At 45.2% G+C, this 24,287-nt stretch overlaps 1 protein-coding gene across 3 annotated transcripts in view; it reads right to left on the reverse strand.

The window, feature by feature from the left end:
- Nucleotides 1–24,287, reverse strand: part of dab2 (DAB adaptor protein 2) — a 70,713-nt gene that overhangs the window by 37,195 nt on the left and 9,231 nt on the right. The window contains exon 1 of one of the 3 annotated variants that reach the window (XM_085966006.1): nucleotides 12,332–12,497. The exons of 1 other annotated variant lie outside the window; for it this stretch is intronic. The gene's annotated coding sequence lies outside the window, so the exon portion shown is untranslated. Of the gene's footprint in view, nucleotides 1–12,331; nucleotides 12,498–24,287 lie in introns of those variants that run through there. One more of the 3 variants, XM_085966244.1, reaches the window with a different exon arrangement.

Here is a 24,287-nt window from a genome sequence, read left to right on the forward strand (position 1 = left end):
TAACCTGGTACTTTTAAATTGGAAATTGGTCACCACTATATAAGGAGGGAAAACCAGGAAATTATAGACCATTTAGCTCAACATTGGTTGTCAGGCAATTACTAGAGTCTATAGTTAAAGGATAGGGTGACTGAACACCTTAAATTCAGTTGATGAGAGCCAGCATGGATTTGTAAAGGGTAGGTCATGCCTGACCAGCTTTGATTAATTGATAATTTTTTTTGAAGAGGTGACTAAATTAATGGAATGGGGAATCTCATGAGCCTGAGCTAAAGTTGATGCTCATGGAATGGAGGGCAAATTATTGACCTGGTTAGGAGATTGGCAGAGAGTAGGGATAATGGGCAAGTACTTAATTGTCAATTGTGACTAGTGGCATCCCATAGGGATCTGTGTTGAGTGCCTTGGGAGCTCAACTAGAACGACTTAGATAGAAGGATAGAGAGCCACATAGCCAAGTTTGCCAATGACAAAGATTAGGTGGCATTGTAAGCAGTGTAGATGAAAGCATTAAATTACAAAGTGAGGTTAATAGATCAAGTGAATGGGCAAATCTGTTGCAATGTAGGCAAATGTGAAGTCATCCACTTGGGACCCCAAGGATAGAACAGATACTTTCTAACAGTGCAAAGCTAGAAACAGTGGAGGTCCAAAGAGACTTGGGGTCTATGCACAGATTAAAATGTCATGAACAAGTACAGAAAATAATCACTGGTTGGGGGGGGGGGGGAAAGAAAAGAAGTCTAGGACTAGGCCCTTCAGGAATGAAATTAGGAAACGCTTCTACACAAAGGGTGGTAGAAGTTTGGAACTCTGCTGCAAATGGCAACTGATGCTAGATCAATTTAGATTTAAAATCAGAGATTGATAGATTTGTTAACCAAAGGTATTAAGGTGATATGGGGCAAAGGTGGGTATATGGAGTTAGATCACAGATCAGCCATGATCTCATTGAATGGCAGAACAGGCTTGAGGGGCTGAATGGTCTTTGTTCCAGTCCCCCTCGGATCACAATATGTCCAGTCATTTTTATCAAGTTTGACAATAGTGTGGACCCAAAGCAGCCATTGGTCCAGATTCAGTCTTCACTCATGTACTTTCTCCACCCCACAGTTTGGGCTGGTCTAGGTGCCATTTACACTGAGTTGGTACAAGTGGTTTTGGCTTTGCAGACTTGTGGTGCAAATTGGGCACCCACCTATGAGACTACTCCCTCTAAACTGGAAGCACAAGGTTGTGGATTCAAGCCCCACTCGAGATGACTTCAGCACATAATCTAGACTGACACTCCAGTGCAGTACAAGGGAGTGCTGCATGGTCAGGGGTGCCTCCAAAGAGGCCCAATTGGCCTTGGGTGGATGTAAAAATCCCATGGCACAATTTAAACAGGAGTTCTGTGGTATCCTAGCCAACATTTATACCTCAACTAACATCACAAAACAGATTTAGCTTCATTCCTCATTGCGGTGTGCAAATTAGCTGTTTCTCCTACATTACAAGTGACCACTTTGTCCTTCATTGTCTAAGGTGCTTTGGGACATAGAGGTCAAGGACAGCCTTCCCATTTAGCAACATGGTCAGTTTTGCTAGTTTAAGTTGGAATGTCTTATGGAAACTAATGAAGCCATCTTCTACATTCAGCAAAGCTTCAGTTTCCTTTTCCCCTCTATGTAGCTCCCGGTTTAAGATTATTCAGACTGCCCTAATCCCAGCTTAAAAAAAAAAATCAGCCTCCATATCACTTATTGAATTTAAACCCTGGATTACAGTTGGATCTCAGTCACTGATCTAGCTTTAGATTACTGAAGGGCAGCTGGTAGTTAAAATTAGACTACTGACTCCCAAGTTGTTTGGCAGCAACATACATACACTAGTGAACAAGAGAATAGAAAGTCACAAGGATTAGCTGGACAAGGAGAAGAGCAGGAAGGAAGCAGCTCGACACCATCCAGGACAAATCCCCTTGATTGGCACCACATCCACCACCTTAAAATATTCACTGCCACCACCAGTGCACTGTGGCTGCAGTGTGTGTACCATCTACAAGAGGCACTGCAGCAACTCAAACTAGTGACAGCACCTCCCCCACCACCTAGAAGGAAAAGGGCAGCAGGCACATGGAACACCATCACCTCAAAGTTCCCCTCCAAGTCACATCAGCCAGACTGAAATATATTGGCTGTTCCTCCAGTCACTGGGTCAAAATCCTGGAACTCCCCAACAGCACTGTGGGAAGCACCTTCACCACACGGACTGCAGCGGTTCAAGAAGGCAGCTCACCACCTCCAAGGGCAACTAGGGATGGGCAATAAATACTGCCTTGCCAGTGACACTGAAAAAGTTTGAATGTGTCCTTGTAGCCCTGCCCAAAATCAGTGAGGACAGGCCAACTCAAGGCAGTTTCAGCTCCCAATTCTGGGACTGCTGGAAAGTCCCTCTGTCTATACTAAACTGCTCTGGGAGAAAAGCATTGAACAGCATTAATATCAGCCTCACTGAGCAAGAATGTTTCAGCATCAGACAGTCCATGGCTCTGGAGATAACCAGTCAAGAGGCTCAATATTGGATGGTAAGGTTCCATAGATTTACTACCCTGAGTGAAGTGTCTCATCTCAGTTTTGAAAGGGCAGCCCCTTATTCTAAGACTATGCCCCCTAGTTCTAGTCTCACCCATCAGTGGAAACATCCTCACCGCATCCACCCGATCAAGCCCCCTCACAATCTTATGTTTCGATAAGATCACCTCTCATTCTTCTGAATTCCAATGAGTAGAGGTGCAACCTACTCAACTTTTCCTCATATGCCAACCCCCTCATCTCTGGAAATGGCAATGGGCAATTTTCACTTAAAATGGCAGTTGAAGTGACCAAGTGATAAATGTATAGTTACAGGGATGCTGAATTCTACAAGAAGCCTTTCAAAGAAGCCATTCAATCTTACTGAAGTGGAATGCATTGACTTTCATGGGGAAAATACACTACAGATTAGGGGCAGCACAGGTTGTAATCCTGCTTGGATTGAGAATCAGCCCCTGAGGGCAACACAAGTTGTGATTCAATTTCACACAAGGGACTAACTCCCAATGAGGATCCAATGCAGCAGGGAGTGCACACACCTGGACATCTGAAGTCAGCTAGGATGCTAATCCATGGTTTCCTACATTAAGTGATGACATGTCAATAAAGCACCAGAGGCTGTGAAAGGAGCTATATAAATACACATCTTTAACAGACTACACAAAACTGGACAAGTACCAGAGAATGGAGCTAGAGTCACTTCAGAAAAGCAGAGATTGAAGACAAGTCATTTCTTGATAGAGCAGCAAGTTGTCCATCTCCTTCCTTGGTTTCAGGAGCCCTAGCAAGTCAGTTCTCTCATCAGACTATGAGCTCTGTTCAAACACATCTTCCCCTGGACACACACTAGTCAAGTCTATTGGGGAGATAGCCATCTCTATTATACAAGTGTGATTGATGACATTTAACTTGTCAGGGGAAAGTTCAGTTGTGATGTGGTGTAACAAACCTTGACCTTTGCACACAAAACTATCCAGTCTCATTATTCCCAGAGGAACACCTAACAGAGACCAAGAGGCTATCTGGCCCAATGTCAGTCCCTCACTGCTACTAAAAAAAACTCCAAATATCAGTGATGCCCACACCCTGTGAATGAATAAAAACCCAGCCATGGTCTAATTCAATCAGCCACAGCTCAGTGGGTAGCACTCATCTCCCAAGTCAGAGGGTTGTGGGTTCAAGTCACACTCCAAAGACTGGAGCACAAGTCCAGGCTGACACTCCAGTGCAGTGCTGAGGAATGCTGCACTGTTGGAGATGCCATCTTTCAGATAAGTCAAACCCATCTGCTCTTGGGTAGATGTAAAGATCCTATGGTACTTATTCCAAGAGCAGGGGGCACTATCCTTGGTGTCCAGGCCAATAGTTATCCTTCAGATTATCTGGTCATCACAATGCTGTTTGTGGGATCTTGCTGTGCACAATTAGCCACCACATTTCCTACATTACAGTGACTATACTTCAAAAGTACTTTATTGGGTGTAAAGCACTCGGCCACCCTGGAGGCTGTGAAAGGCACTATACAATTGAAAGTATTTCTTTGTGGTGGAACAAGCTGGAGGGGCTGAATGGCAGCCTCCTGTTCCTACAGACCAGGTAAACAGACCTCTAATGTCAGATGAGGCAGTAACACCAACAGTGCTACACTGAAGACTTGGAGTGGATCTTGAACCCATGGACAGCCTGTTTGTGTTCAAGAACTAGTGTTTAATTAGTAATCCAGGCTATTGCAACAATATCAGACACAGCCCAGTTGCTTAAATGTTCAATCCCAAAATAACATCAGTAGTTTTTGGAAAGACTACAGCAAGGAATAGCTGGTGTCTAGACTGACCGAGTCTAAAATCAGGCCGATGATTATGTGCAGAGCCCAGGATCCTATTGGACAGACAAGGCATGACACAAACCAAGTCTACTTTAAATAGCAGTCTTTAGTTTACAAAACCTGATCCTAAATGTGATCATTCAATGGCTATACTGCACATTTAACTAGGACTGGCATAGAAATTACAGTACAGAAACATGCCATTCGGCCCAACTGGTCTGTGCTGGAGTTTATGCTCCACACGAGCCTCCTACCCCTCAAACATATCCTTTTCCTCCGTTTATCTAACTTTCCCCTTAAAATGCATCTATGCCATTTGCCTCAACTACTCCTTATGGCAGCAAGTTCCACATTCTCACCACAGGGCAAGACATTTTTCCTCAATTCCCCAATTGATTTATTATACTTCAATGTAGGGGGCATGATTCAGAAGTTTGCAGATGATACAAAAATTAGCTGTGTGGTCGATCGTGAGGAAGAAAGCTGCAGACTGCAGGAAGATATCAATGGACTGGTCAGAAAAATGGCAAATGGAATTCAATCTGGAGAAGTGTGAGGTAATGCATTTGGGGAGGGCTAGCAAGGCATACTATAAAATGGTAGGATACTGAGAAGTGTAGAGGAAGAGGGATCTTAGAGTGCATGCGCAGATCCCTGAAGATAGCAGGACAGGTAGACAAGGTAGTTAAGGTGGTAGAAGGAATACTCATTAGCAGAGGCATAAAATACAAGAGCAGGGGAGGTTATGCTTCAATTGTATAAAACACTAGTTAGGCCTCAGCTAGAGTACTGCGTGCTGTTCTGGTCACCACATTACAGGAAAGATGTGCTTGCACGAGAGGGTAGAGATTTAAGGATGTTGCTAGGACTGGAGAATTTTAGCTATGAGGAAAGACCGAGGTTGTTTCTCAGGAACAGGGGAGACTTGATTGAGGTGCCGAGAGTGGATAGAAGGACCCATTTCCCTTAAAGATCAATAACCATGGGGCATAGATTTAAAGTAATTGATAGAAGGATTAGAAGAGAGTTGGAGAAATTCAGTGGTGGGGGTCTGAAAGGGCAGTAGAGGCAGAAACCCTCATTTACTTGGATGGGCACTTTAAGAACTGTAACCTACAAGCTACAGACCAAAAGCTGGACAGTGGGATTAGGCTGGATAGCTTTTGGCTGGCAGACACAATGGGCTGAATGGCCTCCTTCTGTGCTGTTGATTGCGATGATCCCATGACCATCTCGCCCCTGCAAGTGGAAACATCCGTCAAGTCTACCATATCAAACTTTTGTGGGGGGGGGGGGGGGGGGAGAAAGAGAGGAGATCAGGTGGGAAAGTGGAGTGGAGGTAGATGATCAGCCATGATCTTATTGAATGACAGAGCAGGCTTGATGGCAGTATGGCTGACTCCTAGTTTGTTACAACACAAGAAATGGGATTAGGACATTCAGCCCCTTGAGTCTGCTCCACCATTCAAGATCATGGCTGATCTACCTCAACTTCACTTTCCCCACACTAGTCCCATATCCAAAAATCTATTGATCATCTTGAATATACAGAACTGAGCCTCCACAGCTCTCGGGGTTAGAAGTCCAAAGATTCACCACCCTCTGAAGAAATTTCTCATCAGTCCTAAATGGCTGACCCCTTATTTGGAGACTGACCCCTGGTTCTAGACTCCAGTAGTTTGGGGGGGGGGGGGGGGGGGGGGGGGGGGGAAACGCATCCTCCCTGCATCTACCCAGTCAAGCCCTGTAAGAATTTTGTATGTTTCAATGAGATCACCTCATTCTTCTGAACTTTAGAATATAGGCCTAGTCTACTCAATGATGTTGTAATCTTGAAGATCTCAATCAGCTCACCTCAATCTGCTCTGAGGAATGAGCCCCAGCCTCTTCAATCTTGGCTGATCCTTTTGCACCTTCAGTGCCTTGACATTTTATAATATGGAAACCAGAACTGTTCCCAGCACTCCAAGTGTGGTCTAACCAAGGTGCGATAGAATTGAAAAGCAGACGGTTAAACTTCTCTAGACTTGAGCTGCATTTGAAAAAGAAAGTTGGGGGGGGAAGCCCACTTTGACTTGATCTCAAATCAAGTTGTTCAGACAATAAGTGCCCACTTGGCTCAGTGTGATAGTCACAGGTTCAAACTCCACTGCAAGACTTCAGCACAATCTAGGCAGACCAGAGTAGCACTGTTTGAGCTACTGTCTCAGATGAGATGCTAGACTGAGACATGGTGTTAGAGGAGCCAGGACCCCTCCTTTCTTCTCCCACCCCCACACAATCTCCTGGGAGGGGCAAAAAACCAAGGCCAATAAAGGAAAATTAATCCTGACCCCCCCCCCCCCCCCCCCCCTCCCCTCCGGCAAGCAAACAAGTCCAGTAGATTGCATGGACCAAATTTACACCTCTAAAGATTCACCTTTATTCTATACTCCAGGGAATACAAGCCTATTCTATGCAACTAGCCTCAACATCCTGGGGAATTGGCACTGCAGCCACTCAAAAGCCAATATATCCTGAGGCATGGTGCTCATAACTGAACAGCACTCCAGATGGGATCAGACCAGGGCACAACAGGTAGGTGCAAGACTTCATGACAGCAGAGGAGCAGAGAGTTCTTCGGCTCCTAGGAAATATCTATTGCTTTGACCAACTTCACAAAGCAGGTTAACTGGCCTTTTATTTCATGACAAAAAAGCTACTGGCTTGTGTTTCATAGTGGGCCAGAGCATGTGATGGGCAAGCCATGTGTAGGAGAATACAGGGGCAATTCAGCCATGGACAGATGTACTGCCCCATTTAAAGCACTCAAGTTTCCAATCATTGGCGCGTGAAGTGCCATCGCCAGGAACAGGAGGAGAGTTGGGAAGAGAACATGAAGCATTGGAGATGTTACCATGAGACTACAAGCTATGCAAAAAAACTTGGACACTGTTTTTAAATACGGTGTCCCTTTTAACATTTGCTCAACCTGGCATCAAATCAGGAGGCTAGCTTCAAGAGTCAAAACATTACCAGGAGGAATGCAGCACAAGATATCGCTGAATGTTTGATTCGAGGTCAATGCCAAGACTGAGGTCACGGAGCCTTGATTCTCATTTGTTTTTGCTGCCGATTAGATCAATGAGATTTAAATCAGAAGTTGACAGAACTGAAGTTGGAGATAAAGAATAGGGCACCAGTTCAATGCTTTCACAACAAGATTAAAGCTTAACTCACTCAAAAGCATGTTTGAACAAGTAGCCAGGTTACTTCTAATTTATTCAATTGATGTTAATGGAGAGAGAGAGAGAGAGAGAGACAAGAGTATATATAAACAAGGCGAAAATATATTTATAAACTCAGGGATATACCTGTTTATACACTATGAATGGAACCACGTTTATGTGTTCAACCATAAATGTATTTTGATGCTTTGGCAACATAAGATGTACCTTATCATGCCAATAAAGCAATTTGTATTGTATTGAGAGAGAGAGAGAGAGAGAGCGCACTAGAACAACATTGCAGCTGGCAAACCATAAAATTAACTCCCATGTAAAGCAGATTAGTGTCACCACTTCAACCCTTGACATGCATTTCCCCAAACAGTTTTCACAGCAAGATTCCACAAATATTGATCACTGACTAGTTACTTTAGAATATTGGTCAAGGGAAAAATATTGGGCAAGACACCAAAACTATGTTAAGGGGGGGTTGGCCATTTAAGACCAAGATGGAGGAGGAATTTCTTCAGGGGTGTGAATTTTGGAATTCTCTTCCCCAAAGAGTGGTGGATGCTGAATTGTTGAGTATATTCAAGGCAGAGATATATTTTGGGACTCTGGGGATCAGATGGGAAAGTGGGGTTGAGATCGATGGTCAGCCATGATCTTAATTGAATGGCAGAGCAGCCGACTAATTCTCATGTTAAATCCCACATAGGAGTTAGCACATAACATTCACCTGAAGCAGAAACAGGACCCCAGTTTGAAGTCCCATTTCAAGCAGGTCACTGCAAAAGTGTGTCAGCTGAAATTAGAGCATGGGGCTGGAACCCAGACCCGACAAGGACTGCACACTACAACTGTGGCAATGCTGCAAACCTTGGTAAAAAAGGTGTGAATTCACACACACCTACCAGAGTCACGCACGGAGGTATTAATGCAGGTAGGAGATTAACCAATGTGTGCTTAGGACAGGATTTGTGTGTTTCCCTTGCAAGGAGGCCAAAAGTCACAATACACTACCCAGATCAGCCATCTACTAGCCTCAAATAGTCACTCACTCCACCGGTGTACCGTGGCTGCAGTGTGTGTACCATCTACAAGATGCAACTCGCCAAGGCTTCTTCGGCAGCACCTCCCAAACCCTCGACCTCTTGCACCTTGAAGGACAAGGGCAGCAGGCACATGGGACCACCACCACCACCTCCAAGTTACACACCATCCAGATTTGGAAATAGATCTGTTCATAGTCACTGGATCAAATCCTGCAACTCCCTCCATCAGCAATGTGGGAGCACAGTCACCACAGACTGGAATCAAGATGGTCTGCAACTTCTCAAGGGCGACTAGGGATCGACAAAAATGACACCCACAGGTGGATGTCAAGAGCCCAGGAACAATAGGGGAGGGATCTGGGATTTTTGCAGCAAGTAGCTGAAACTGTTCTGTTGCTGCAGAGACAAGATCCTAAGCCACGTTTACATGCAGACAGATTATTTAACCCTTCCTCAGCATCATGCCATGTTCAGACATTCTTTGCAGTATTGAATCTGGACGTCAGTCACAAGAGTGCTTTGTGGATATTGTTTCAAATTAATGTTACTCAAAGTTAACAGCACAAACAGGCCCATCCTCCTCCCACCCCATCAATATATTCACCCTCCCACTTAACTACCTTCTCAGGAGAAACCGCACACCAGGAATCAGTTTGCCAAAACTAAACTGCAGGAACATGAAGGGCAGAGTTTGGGGAAATAACCCAATTGGTACAAAATGAAAGCCTCAAGGACACTGGTCAGGCCACAGCTGGAGTGTCCATAGGGAGAAAGGAGTGTAAATGGATGTGGAGGAAGGGATATAGTCACAAAGTGTGGCAAGACCACATGGGAAATACCACTTTAAAAAAAAAGTGCATTAAGGGAGCAAAATGATTGATCGCAGTGAAATGGAGCAACAATGGGACATTTCCCCCACTCATCAGGGGTCCCAGTGTGGGGGGGGGGGGGGGGGGGGGGGGGGGGGGAAAAAGAAAGCCAGTTAGGATCGAGTGAAGTCATTGCTCAGTCTAATTTAGTATCGACATGCAGCACCAACTATAAATAGCATTAACGTGATCAAACTTTCCACAAACATTTCCTTGTGGTCTGGATTCAAATTTTGTTGCACTCCAAAAAAGGGAAGTTACACCCTAATTAATTAAAGTTCCTTATTGTGTTGGGAATTATATTGTAGGCAATTATTCTTCAGGGCTTCCAACTGGACTCCTAGCACAACTAGTACATAAACTGCACGCAGTTTAATCTCCTGTACCTTAATCCTCAATAGGATAGTGTCTATTTACTTAGCTGCCTCAGCAGTTGATTTGCCAATTAGACACATTCAATCCAGGGCAACTTTCATACCTAGAAACAGATGCCAACTGGAAGAGTGGGTTTGAGAAGAGAACAGCTGAAGTCTCCAATCCCAGGAGTTAAAGGGTTAAATGACAAGAGGTTCATAAACTTAAATTGATAAACACCAAGGAATACAAGCTAAGTATCAATTAGAAACATCTAAAGGGATTTCATAGATACAGAAGCCATTTCCTCTGGCAGGGAAACCCAAAACAAGTCAGAATCTCAAATTTAAAGCTCGGCCATTTAGAAGTACTTTTCCACATTGAGGGTAGTGGAAATCTGGAATTCTCCCAAAAAGAGGCTGTGGGTCAATTAAGGTCTCAAGACAAAGATAGATATTTGTTAGAGTCAAGGGAAATGGAGCCAAGGTAGGTAAATGGGCTGATCAGCCACAATCAAACTGAACAGTGCAGCAGGCAGAGGAGCCTACTCCTGTTCCCAGAGAGAGAGAGAATGTGACAGTTGATGGACAAGTGTCTAGATTGTCCAAATAATGGAATATGTTATTACCAACAAGCTAAAGGGGGATCTTGTATAAAAAAGTAAATGCTTCACATGTTTAATGCACAGCACAGGAGGATTGGGTACCCACGATTAATGAAGGCCCATGGACCAGATTCATACCACTTTAGTTATGGGAACGTTCAATGCAGATGCTACACTTCGCCATGGTTTGGGTTCTCATCCCTTGTGCACCTCACTTCCCCACCCCTTCACTCCCAGCATCATCTTGCCCAGCAATGTCATGGCACCTCTTCAACATCAAGGCACGCTAACAAAATTTGACAAAAGCCACATAATTTCAGTCTATAACTAGCTCCTGGCTAGTGGAAAGCCAAGAGTCTGGAGACCCTGTGCCATCCATCTCCAATGGAACAGCACAGGAGACAGCCCACCCAGTGACTAGTGAGCATCCATCAGCTCAGCACCCCAATATAGGCCAGGACTAAATCCCCAAGAATGAGTTCAAAGCCCACCATAGCAGTTTGACAATTTGAATTCAGTTACACAATCTGGAAATAAAAGCTGGCATCAGTAAAAGTGAGCATGAAGCAGTCAGACTCGCTGAATAGTGAACCTGTTGGGTTTACTAATGTCCTTTTAAAGAGGAAACTGCCACCCTTACTGGTCTGGGCCTATATGTGACTCCTGCCCCACATCAATGTGCAACTCAAACCAGCCCTCAAGTGGTCTGGTGACATGGGGCAACTAGGGTGGAGCAATAAACACTAGCCTTGCCAGTGATGCAAGAATGAAAAAGTGTGCCCAGAAAGGAGTTAAACTATCTCCTCCCATCACAGCAAGATGGTCAGCTCCCATGGGAGGTCCAATGTAGCCCGGTAGAATTCAGCATCACCATCAGCCAGAGGTGAAGGAGTGATTTCTATGATAATTGCACTTCCTGTATTTTAATCATGTGTCAGTACTGGTAAGGCTGGCATTTATTTCCCCATCTAGTCTAACCACCTCCCATTGGGTAGCACACCAAGTCAGAAGGTCGTCATGGGTTCAAGTCAAACTCCAGGGACTTGGGCAGTACCAAGGGAAGCGACGCACTGTCGGAGGGGCAGCACCGAGGGAGGGCCGCACTGTCGGAGGGGCAGTACCAAGGCCCTGTCTGTTCTCGGGTGGATGCAAGAGATCCTATGGCACTGTATTGGAGGAGTTATTCCCATTGGCCTGGGGCTAATATTTATCCCTCAAAACAAACAGATGCTCACATTGCTGCTTGTGGGAGCTTGCTGTGCACAAATTGGCTGCAGCGTTTCCTGCATTACAACAGTGACTACACTGCAAAGAGCACTTCATTGGCTGTAAAGTGCTTTGGGATGCCCCGAGGTTGAGAAAGACTGTAGAAATGAAAGTCTTTTACAACGCACCCTCCTTCCACAAACCAGGCCCTTGGAAAGGCACTAGGTACTCACTCAATGACATCCCTGTGGCTAGAAGTACATTAGCAGCCACGCCACTGGCTCAGGGCAAGAGGAGCACCAATGGAGCGTGACATTGACACTTCAATCTGCAAAGCTTCCCAGACACTGCAGGACAACTTACAGCAAATGCCAGTTCTGTAATAGACCTGCCCGACATCAGAAGCCAGTGAAGTCTTTCCATTCACCCCCTCCCAGCTACAGTAGTAAACAAGCTCCATCAACCCACAACTCTAGGACAGACACGAGTTTCACTTGATATAAAGTACTTCCAAAACTCAGGGCTGTGAAACCAGACAGGGGAGCACGCAGCTGATCGACTAGCCCTTCGACAGACACTTCGAATGAATCGCGGCCAGAGCACAGCAGAGTCGAGAGAGAGTTTCAGAAAACTTACGAGCCTGACCGACCGAGTCACCTGGTCGGGTCCACATTCCCCGTGTTAACTGGTAGCAGCGAGGCGGACACTGAGCTCAGGTTGACTGGTGCAAGTGTGGAGCTGCAGTTTGACCCCCGGCTGGGGAATTGCTGCGGCCTCGGAGATGTTTCCAATCAGATCCTGGCAGCTGGAGGCTTCAGTGGAATGTGCTGCAATCTAGACAGGAACAGCCTCCCCCTCCCAGCACTGTCATTCCAGGATTAACCCCGTGTGTACTTCAGCCCACTACCAAATCCCAGGATTAACCCCATGTGCCTCCTCTCCCAGCACTGTCATTCCAGGATTACCCCCTTGGGTACCTCAACCCTCCCAACTCACTGCCAATCCCAGGATTAACCCCATGTGTGCCTCCTCTCCCATCCCTCCCAGCACACATTCCAGGATTAATCTGTGCCTTCTCCCAACTCACTGCCAAATCTCAGGATTAACCCTGTGTGCCTCCCCCTCCCAGCACACTGCCATTCCAGGATTAACCCCATGTGTGCCTCCCCATCCCTCCAGCACTCATTCCAGGATTAACCTGGTGTGTGCCTCCTCTCCCAGCACACTGATTCCAGGATTAACCCTGTGCGCCCCTTGCCATCCCACCAGTCTTCAGGATTAACCTGTGTGCCCTCTTACCCCAACACTCGATTAACCTTGTGCATGCCTCATTTCCCCCCGGCCATACAACACATCTGTCATTTCAGTTTAACTTGGTGTGCTGTACTACACATCCATAAAGTTTCAAATTTAAAAAGTTCCAACGGGACAGCGGCCCAACCCTGAGGAAGTTCAACAGTTCACTGAAGCAGCTGTGAATGGAGCAGTCCGAGACCACAAAGCTACAGGGAATGAGCCCTCACTGAACACCACGAGTCTGCAAGGAGGGTCACACTTCAGCACGCCCCCCTCAAAAGGAATGCAGATATGAAGCAGGCTGCTTGGCCCAGCCAGTCCATGTTGGCGTTTATTGTACATATGAGCAGTTGCCCCAATCCCACATTCTCTCATGTAACCCAGCCTGAAACTGGCTTGCGCCACTTCAGGGGGAGGGGGGACCACTCCCAATTCCTCCAGATAAAGGTCTCCTCTTCCCCCATAAACAAGTTGCTTTTAGTTGGCAAATCCCAAATTTCTACCCCACTAACTAGTAGATTGTTCCACTCAACCAATTAAAAAAAAAAGACAAGATTTAAGTTTAATCTTTCATCTGTGCCCCATTGTTCTAAAGCGAGCCCATCTACTGTCCATCACATCTCCCCACAACCCCAGTGCTGGAGAACAGGCAACTTTACAAAAGTCTTTGTACTTGCTCATACTAGGCAGCATCCTAGCGAGTGCACTCTACCCTTGCTATACAGTCAACATCCACTCGGAGCCCAAATCTGAATAGTACACCAGAGTTGGTGAATAGATTATATTCCATATCCTGCCAGAAAACCCAGCATCCCTTCATGGCCTCAATCCACTGGGTGTTCTAATATATCTTGTAGATCAAAGTTCACTGCATCATTCATCACAAGTAGACTTGCTACTTTAAGGCAAATATACCACCTCACATTCAGACACAATTCCATCTGCACCATCTCAATATCCCCCTTGCAGCTTCCTTCATTTACTACATGGATTAGGGCCTATAACAAAATCATTGACAGTGATCAGCAGTCCAGAGGGACACAGCATCAACCAGAGAAAGTGACTCAACTCGTTTGCTATCTGCTCCAATTCCATATTCTTCAAACTTACTGTGTCAAAGGCTTCCTGAAAGTCCACGTCCCCTATATCTGGGCACCCCAAAGGACAACATGAAAGCTGCTAGATTAACTGGTCACTTATTTCCTGGTACCAATATTAATTCAATTTCAGAACTTGTCCACAGAACTATTTGAACTCACGATCTTGGGATTGTTTATCCAGTGCTATAAAGTCGTGTCACTCCGCACTTCCTGATTGCCTGTTTAGGAAGCCAACAGCCGATGGAACAGAAGCCTGCGAGTTGGCAAAAAGTACTGGCTGTTGGCTCTTTAACCTTTTGTTAAAGGGGCGTGGTCTTGGTGAGGCATGCCAAGCTTATTTAGATACTACTGTGCATGACCCTGCAGTAACAACTTGCAGGTTCATCCAGCACAAGAGGTCATTTCTGATTCTTCAAAATTAGAGATGACTGAGCAGGGAACTATAGACTAGTTAGCAGCGGTAGAAAACATACTAGAACCTTTGCTAAGAGATTAAACATCTAGACAGAATTAGTCAGCATGGATTGCTAAGGTCATGTTTAACTAATCTCATTTGAATTCTTTGAAAAAAGATAAAGGCAATGCAGTGGATTTGGTAAACATGGACTTTCAGAAGACCATTGATAAGGTGAGACGAGACACAGGACAAAGGTCAGGGTGTGTGGCATCAGGTAGAAGAATGGATTGAAAGAGGGTTACAACAGGCATGGGAATATTTTCATCTAGCAGGAAGGAGTGTCCAGCAGGAAGCAGTGCTAGGACCACTTCACACAAATGGTTTGCACCCAGGAATTGCTCAGGGCAAGAGGTGGAGGACTAAAAATCTCATCCAGCAACAGTTGTCAACTCCTGGAGGGGAACCAGTAGGTTCATTACAGCACACCCACTCTTCCTCCCCACCTACCTGGTTCCAAGGACTGGAAATTCCAATCAACTGCTCGAGTGGTCATTGCAGAGAACCTCCAGTTACTCCATTCCCCAGTGAATTAGATACTAACCCTCAAATCATCTTTTCCCAGAAAGGTTCCAACCAGATGAGCTTGCATCCGGTGCAGATGTTGGATTCCCACAACTTTCCCCAATAGTGATCCAACCCTGCCCACTCGTTACTTTCTGGCTTATAAACCCATTTCTTCAGCTAGGAATGCAACACTCCTCTTCCTGCAACTTAACTAGTTTAGTATCTACTTCTCCTACAAGATTTGTCATTTCTATAGCACCTTTCACAACCTCAGGACATCCCAAAGTGCTTTACATCCAAAGTACTTTTGAAGTGTAGTCACGGTTTTAATGTAGGAAACCGCTGCCAATTTGTGCACAGCAAGCTCCCACAAACAGCAATGTCCAGATAATCTGTTTAAGTGAGGTCGGTTGGGGGATAAATATTGGTCAGGACACCAGGGAGAATGCCCCTACTCTTCAAAATAGTGCTGTGGGATCTTGGGTCCTAAAACAGCAGACAATGCCTCAGTTTAACATCTCATCCAAAAGACAGCACCTCTGACAGTGCAACACCGGAGTGTAAGCCTAGACTGTGCTCAAGCCTCTGGAGAGAGAGATTGGAACTCAACCTTCTGACTCGAGAAGTGAATGTGCTACCCAGAGCCACAGTTGATACTAACCTAAAAGCTGCTCAGACAGTTGAAAATTGCCAACTAAAGACAGTTGATCAAGTTTAAAGTTAAATATTAAAAAAAAAGTTACATTTTTGAAAATTAGAAACATCCCACTGTTACAATTAGTTATTCAGGATTTACTACCCTACAGGAAGTCTTAAAAATGATCAGGCCAGAGTTTTGCAATGCCTTGAAGATGGAAATTTAAGAGCAGAACAAAGTGAAGGAGTGAGGAGGAGTTACTCCCGAGTGGTAGCTCAACATCCACATAACAGGAATACAAAATCACGCAAGAACACCAAAGCCCAGTTAGGACCCAATTTACTCTGGCGACATACACCTCAGGAGGGCAGTGGCTGCATATCAGCCTGGTCACACTCAGAGCCCAAGTCTGGCTAGTGTCCCAACCAAGTTTCACCAGTAACCCAAAATGGCCAGGGAAAGGGCAAGAGCCAGTCTCCCCAGATAGTGAAGCAATGCCATGTCAATGAGCTGCACTGAAGGAAGCTGGAAGTCACCCTCCAGGGACAGGTGCCCAGAAATGCTTCACTTCAACTGCAAGAGTCTGATTAGCCATCAATGCCTCTAGATTTGGTGCAGAGGGTGGAGATAAACAAAGGGGGAATGCATGAAGTGGCTGGTTTCAAAGGGGTTATTAATTTCTAGTTGACTACTCCTTCATAACCAATAGCACAGTAACAGAGCACTTTGACCTATTGGCCTTCCATCGTTCATCAGGTGCCAGCCTACAAACTGAAAACACCCAAACCCTGAAAGACCAAGGTGACTGACGCAAAAATAAAGTAGCCAGTCTTACATCAGAATCCAGGATCTTGGTGCAGAGATCACATTCCAGAGTTTGTTTAGAGTTGATAGTCTGGCACATGTGCACACAGGGAGGAGTGCAATGTTCAGAGCTGCTCAGTAGTGAATCTATACCCAACACTAGGAGAAAAACTGAAACACCCATGATTTTAACAGTGCTAGATTTAGAAAACTGGTGCTAAATTTCTGGGCTATCCGGTCCATGAAACATTGATGCCCTCCGTCCTCCAAGCATCTTTTAAAAGGAGTTTTAATGAGTCATCCCAGTGGTCTTTAGCTGCCTATTGCAAAGCTGAAATGATAGACAAGGTCCCACAAAGAACAAGTGGCTGAGTTGATGTTCCTGGTAGGGTTGGTTGAGGGGGTTCACAAGAAAGCAGTGACAAGGAATCTAGCAACCAACACCACCAAAACAAAATTCTGGTTATCACATTGCTGTTTGTGGGAGCTTGCTGTGTGCAAATTGGCTGCCATGTTTCCCCACATGACAACAGTGACAACACTTCAAGTACTTCATTGGTTGTAAAGTGCTGCAAGACATCTGGTGGTTGTGAAAGGGGTTATAGAAATGCAAGACTCATGTCGACTTCAGGCAGATGCAGTCTTTAAATGTGAAGTCTCACTTGAAACAAGCCAAAGACCTCAATACTACTGGTCAAGTGAGTACTTGACTGCACCCCCCCCCCCCACAAAGTGACTTTTTGCTAGTGTTTAACATTAAATCTCTGCTCTAGTATGGAGCTAAACTACACAACTTAAAACCAGAAGTTCCATTGCTTCACACAGCCCAAGCTTAAGAGTACATCCTCACCTTAACCAAGCCCAAAAACAAATTGCTTAATGCCACTTCTGAAAAAAAATTCATCCCGTTAGTTTAAAAAAGTCATGACACATTGAACTCGGGGAATTTTGAACAATTTTTGTCATCAAAGTGCTGTGGAGAACACAGCATTGTACTGTGAAGACAGCTCAGAAAAAGTTGAACTCTTAAGCTCCCTTTCTACAAAGGGTAGAATTCAAACCTCAAGTTATTCCAGTTGTGCACAGCTCCCTCAGAGGCTCCTGGTTTGTTGCAGCTGTACAGTGGGCTTTACTGAAGTGTGTTTGAAGTTTATCCTGACACCTCCCTCACCACCAGAGAGCAGAACCACCAGGTCACCACCTCCTTGTGCAACAGACACTTTAAAGAACCTTCAGCTCCTGATAAGAGGCATCACAATTAAAGAATGTGTGGTGAGAGAATGATCAAAACGTGCAACATTTAACTGAGTCACCAATTGCAACTGTCACCAACGGGACAATACTGTCACACCAAGATCAGATGATGCTTAAAAGTGGATATTTAAATTACTTTAAAATTGGAGACCAAAGTGTTGGATATACATGGGGCAGGAAGAAATTTGCAGGGCTGTGGGGAAAGCAGGGGAGTGGGACTAATGGGAGAGCTCTTTCAAAGAGCCAGCACATGCACAATGGGCCAAATGGCCTCCTTCAGTGCTGCATCATTCTAGGGAGTCTATGCAATCTCAAGCAGTCAAGTTCTATCCAATTTAAGGGTGATATTGGTCAAAGCCAGGGTGCAGTTTGAGTTGATGAAAGTCCAGAGCTTCCAATTCTGGAAGATTCAAGCATCTATGGATAGAGTGCCTCAGTAGGAGGAAGCCCTGGAAAATTACAAACCTTTATCACAGTCTGTCTGCAAAGAGGGCAAATTTCAGTGTAAATGGATAGCTGCTCATTTTCCCCCCCCCCCCCCCCAAACCATTAGGCTAGGGTTGGGGGATGAAGCTCCCAATCTATTACTGCAGATTGAAGTACTCTGGAGAGCTGGCCTCCTTGGATGGAGTGCCCAACAGCCAGTGTTATCATTTACAGCCAAACAGGTGCTAGTTTTTTCTTAGCAAGTTAACTAGTCTGATGTACTCAGGTCAAGGGAAAAGCCAATCCTGCTCACCCACTCTGGCTAGCCTTCTCTGCCCCCTTAGGAGGAAAGGTTGAGTCTATACTCATTGGAGTTTAGAAGAATGAGAGGTGATCTTATTGTTGAAACACAAGATACGAGGGGGGGTTTGGACAGGGTCGATGCCAAGAGGAGGTTTCCCCTCATGGGGGAAATCTAGAACTAGGGGCACAGTTTCAGAATAAGGGGTCACCCATTTAAAACAGATGGAGGAATTTCTGAGTGTTGTGCCTCTTTGAAATTCTCGACCCCAGAGAGCTGTGGAGGCAGAGTCAGTGAATATATTCAAGGCAGAGATTGACAGATTTGAGCTACAGGAGAGTCAAGGGTTATGGGGAGCAGGCAGGAAAGTGGAGTGGAGGCCAAGATTAGATCAGCCATGATCTTATTGAATGGCAGGGCAGGCTCGAGGGGCCGAATCCTGCTCCTATTTCTTATGTTATGGGCACAGGTCAGCAAGCAAAGGCTCCCATCCTACTTTCCCACTCTTGGTTCACCTTTGCCTTTCAAACACCAGGCACTGGCAAGATGCTACTAGCACATTAGTCAGGGTCAGCTGATGCAAGTGCAGTGAATTATGGTTTAGCACCCCAATCAGACAAGTATCTTGGATGTACAGAGTTGCAATACTTAAAGTGGCAATGATCAATGGGAGAGGCCCCACAGTTGGTGTTTGATTTTAAAATAGTATTGGGGGGGGGGGGGGGGTTAAGAAAGGAGGACGTGATGCCCCTTTGGTGAACTGAAGGTCTCCAGTTCAGGAATGGAGTCTTACACTTATCTTGGAAGACAATCTCAGTACATTGAGTCCACTCTGCTACTGGGATAACTGTAGGTAGCAAGAGGTTTAAAGTTACCCAAAAATCTGAGACTGCTCAGTAACAAGAGCCCAAGAATTAAAACAGAACTGATTGGCCTCTAAAAAAATGCTAAGATTCCTTTCAGACCCCCTTCAGGGTTGCCATGGATCCTTTGAAAAGTCTCAACTCAGCCAACATACATCTGAATTCAGGTTGGATGTGTGTTGTGACAGGAGGGAGCACTGGTCTCCTGAGCACTTGCTGCATTCCATGGACTTGTAAATGGTGCTTATTGCTAACTGGCTCCAACAGTGTGTCACCATGGAAACAGAAACAGGCTTGTAGATTAACCATTTACTTCCTGTAAGTATTAGTTGCCACCATTTCCCCTCCAAGTTGCCACTGACTATTGAATAGCTTTTAGCAACTGTTCCAATTCATGGAGACAAATTAAACTCAAGCCCAGTAAAGTATATAAAAGACCTTTCCTTAGATGCCTTTTTAAACTTGCAAGCTGAGTGATTGGTATGCTGTTCATGCATGGCAAAGTGAGGAGCTAAACACTATTGCAAGAGGGCAGACACCACTGGATAAGTTAGTGTATTGGCTGTACGTTTGGAAGCAGGCAAGTCTGAACTTGATTGAAGGGGTAGTGCTAGAAAAAGTGGCTGGCTGGTGTCAGCAGTCACAACTGGTGCCAAGAGGTCAGAGCAGTGCTGCCTCTGCACTGCCCCCTACAGGTAGATCAAATGCAGAGTAGTGCTGCCCCTACAGCATGGGATGTATCCTTCCTTTCTCTGCATTCTCCCCCAGCACTGCCACACCAGTCATCCTCTACCCCCCCAGTCAAGTGCTGAGTTAGGGGAGGGAAATTTGGTGCTGTGCATGCACATCTCCATGGGAACAGGCTAAACCCAACCCCCCCCCCCCACAAATTAGGTGGCCAGCACAGAAATACAAGATCAAGTGGGCTTATAGAAACATAGAAGATAGGAGCAGGCCACAGCCCCTCGCGCCTGCTCCACCATTCAATGAGATCATGGCTGATCATCCAAATTCAGTACCCTGTCCCTGCCTTCTCTCCATATCCCTTTAGCCTTAATATATCCAACTCCTTGAATATATTTAATGAATTGGCCTCTACTGCCTTCTGTGGTAGAGAATTCCACAGGTTCACCATTCTGGGTGAAGAAATTCCTCCTCATTTCTGTCCTAAATGGCTTACCCCTTATCCTTAGACTGTGACCCTTGGTTCTGGACTCCCACCATCAGGAACATCCTTCCTGCATCTAGTCCCGTTAGAATTTTATAAGTTTCAATGAGATCCCCTCATTCTTCTAAATGCCAGCGAGTATAAGCCCAATCGACCCAATCTCTCCTCATACATCTCCTGCCATCCCAGGTATCAGCCTGGTGAATCTTCATTGCACTCCCTCCATGGCAAGAACATCCTTCCTCAGATAAGGCAACTAAAAAACTGCACACAATACTCAAGGTGTGGTCTCACCAAGGCCCTGGGGGTTCAAAGCCTTCTGAAGCAGAGGCCAGGGCAGAATGAGAAGCAAGAGGTAGGTTGGAGGCAGGGATGGGCTTGGCTGACTGGGAAGGGGTGGAGCCAGAATGCTGACAAATCCAGGCTGAACTCAGGATGAGAGAGAGACAGACCCAGGCTGAACTCAATGAGAGAGAGAGAGAGAGAGAGAGAGAGAGAGAGAGAGACCCAAGAGTGAAATGGAGGCAGTCCTCCAAAATGGTGTTGGGGTGGGAAGAGAAGGGGAGTCAAGCCCCTATGACCTCCTACCCAATTGGCACTGATCCAGGGTAAATACAAGTTACTGCCCCTCAGCTGTAGAGTGCCTCCCTGAAGAAGTTTGCCCCTTGCTGCACCATATTCTAAATCTATCTAGTCTCACCCCTGATACTATTCTGGAAAGTTCTACTCCAATTAGATTATTCTGCCAGGCCTCTTCAGATGCAAAATATTCCTCCCTGCATACACACATTTCCAAACATGTCACAATTGTCCATGGGAGGGGGGGGGTGCATGGAGGGAAAAAAGGAAATTTCCTCCTTCAAGATTGACCAAGAATGTTCAACCAAGGGAGGCAGAGGCATGGAGAAGAGAGTTTCCAGCCTCTGACCTGTAGCTAAGATGGCCCAGCTTGTACACCTCAGTCCCAACTTCAAGCCGGATCGGTGCACACAAGGTGCAAGAAAAATCATATTCAAAAAACCTACCTTCTAGTCTGTTCCGCAGAGAGATGTGGAGATCCCCCACCCCTGAGAAACAGAAACCAGTGTAGCAAAAGTCAAGAGAAAGAGGCAGCTTAACAACTCAGACTTCAGTTACAGAAACTGACTCCTCACAAAAGAGGTTTTGTATCCTGTTCCTGCAGAATAGGTACAGGAAACTGGAGCCCAGCCACAGGCACACAGTGCAAGCCTTGTGGAGCACTCCATGGTGTGCTCAGCAACTCCGACACACTGCATCAATCGGAACAAACACGCAAAGTCAGTAGATCTCCGACAACGAGAACTCCAGCTTTCATCTGGAACTCATTAGCCAATTAGGTGGAGCTTAGTGAGGTCTGGTCCAAAATAAATATTTAATACCTCCAGTGACAAGGAGAACGGCACCAGAAACAGCCCCTCGCCCTCAAATTCCTTGCTGGGAATTGCAGATTTCTCCCATCTACCAGGAATGAAATGGAACTATTGTTAAAAGGCCCACATTAACCCAATGAGTACCAGGAATACTCCAGTACGAGATGCTGCATTCACAGCCAGACCTGACCAGCTCTTGTATGCTGTCAGACTTTGGCACAGAGGCAGTCACACCTCCTGTGGTGCAACATCCCAATCCCTAGCAGCTTCCAATTCAAACAAATTAACCACAAATGGTTTATTCCACTTTTGATATGATTGGTCACTAATTGGAACCATTACACTGAGGATTGGAATGGCCCCGTCAAGTCAACTTGGATTCTAAACGACCCAGTCATTCATATTCTTAGAAAAACATGCTTCACAGCTCCAATGAGAGGCTTATAAATGTTGCCAAATAGGAGCAGCAAGCCTGAGGATTGGGAGGATTTTAGAATTCAGCAAATGAGGACCAAGAAATTGATAGGGAAACTAGAATGAGTAAATTAGCAAGAGACAAAGACTAAAAGCTTCTATAGGGTATGTGAAAAGGAAAATATTAACAAAAGGTAAACATGGGTCCCTTACAGGCTGAGACAAGAGAAATTATAATGGAATAAGGAAATGGCAAAGAAATTAAACAAATACTTTGTGTCTGTCTTCATGGACAAAGACACAAAAAACCTTCTGGAAATAGTAGAGAACCAGAATGAGGAACTGAAAGAAAGTAGTATTAGTTACAAGATACTGGAGAAATTAATGGGACTGAAAGCCAATAAATTCACTGGAGGCAATGGCCTACATCCTAGTGTTTTGAAAAGGTGGCTACAGAGATAGTGGATGCATTGGTTACCATCTTCCAAAATTCTATAGATTCTAGAATGGTTCCCACAGATCAGAGGGTCACAATGTAACTCCAGAGAACGGGGAAGTACAGACCAGTTAGTCTGACATCAGTAGTTAGGAAAATGCTAGAATCCATTAAGGACATGACACTTAGAAAATAGGATTGGGCAGTCAACATGGATTTATGAAAGGGAAATCATTTGACAAATCTGTTGAAGTTGTAACTAGCAGATTAGATAAGGGGGAAACTAGTGGATGTGGTGTATTTGGATTTTCAGAAGGCATTTGATAAGGTGCCACATGAGGTTATTAACCAATCCTCAAGCTCTAATTTTGTTTAACAGACAGAAAACAGTAGGAATAAACAGGTCATTTTCAGGTTGGCGGGCTGTAACTAGTGGGGTACCACAAGGATCAGTGCTTGGGCCTCAGCTATTCACAATCTCCATCAATGATTTGGATGGGGGGACCAAATGTAATATATCCAAGTTTGCTGATGATACAAAGCTGGGTGGGAATTAAGAACATGGCAAATGGAATATAATGTGGAAAAATGTGAAGTTATCCACTTGGTAGGAAAAATAGAAAAGCAGAGTATGTATTTTTAATGGAACGATTGGGAAATGGTGTGGAGGGACCTGGGTGGCCTTGTACACAAATCAAAGTTAACATGCAGGTTACAGCAAGCAAATGGTATGTTGGCCTTTATTACAAGAGGATTTGAGTAGGAGTAAAGTGGTCTTACTGCAATTATATAGGGCCCTGGTGAGACCACACCTGGAGTATTGTGGACAGCTTTGGTCTCCTTACCTAAGGAAGGATATACTTGCCATAGAGTGCAACAAAGGTTCACCAAACTGGTTCCTGGGATGGGGGGGGGGGGGGGGGGGGGGTGGAATTGTCCTATGACGACAGATTGAGTAGACTGGGCCTATATTCTCTAGAGTTTAGAAGAATGAATGATGTGATCTCATTGAAACATACAAAATTCTTACAGGGCTTGACAGGGTAGATGCAGAGGGGATGTTTCCAGAGTCTAGAACCGGGGGGGTCAGAGTCTCAGAATAAGGGGTTGGCCATTTAGGACCAAGATGGAGACATTTCTTCACTCAGGGTTGTAAATCTTTGGAATTCTCTACCCCAGAGGGCTGTGGAGGCTCAGTTGTTGAGTGTATTCAAGACAGAGATCGATAGATTTTTGAATATTAAGGGAATCAAAGGATATGGGGAATAGTGCAGGAAAGTGGAGACGAGGTAGAAGTTCAGCCATGATCTATTGAATGGCATAGCAGGCTCAAGGGGCCATGTAGCCTACTCCAATTATTGTTCTTACAGGACACCCAGTTCTTATTGTAAGAGTCTTCACAAGTCAATTTGTTGCATTAACAAATTTAGAAAGCAGAACTTGTATGAAGTGCTATATAAAATGTATTTGATGAATTTAAGTGAAAGCTAGATAAAAGAGAATGGAATAGTATAGCAAGATGAAGTAGGTTGGGAGGAGGC

The sequence above is a fragment of the Somniosus microcephalus genome, chromosome 1 (genome assembly GCF_052327205.1).
Source record: "Somniosus microcephalus isolate GS21.2 chromosome 1, FLI_Smic_1.0, whole genome shotgun sequence".
Lineage (NCBI taxonomy): Eukaryota > Metazoa > Chordata > Chondrichthyes > Squaliformes > Somniosidae > Somniosus > Somniosus microcephalus.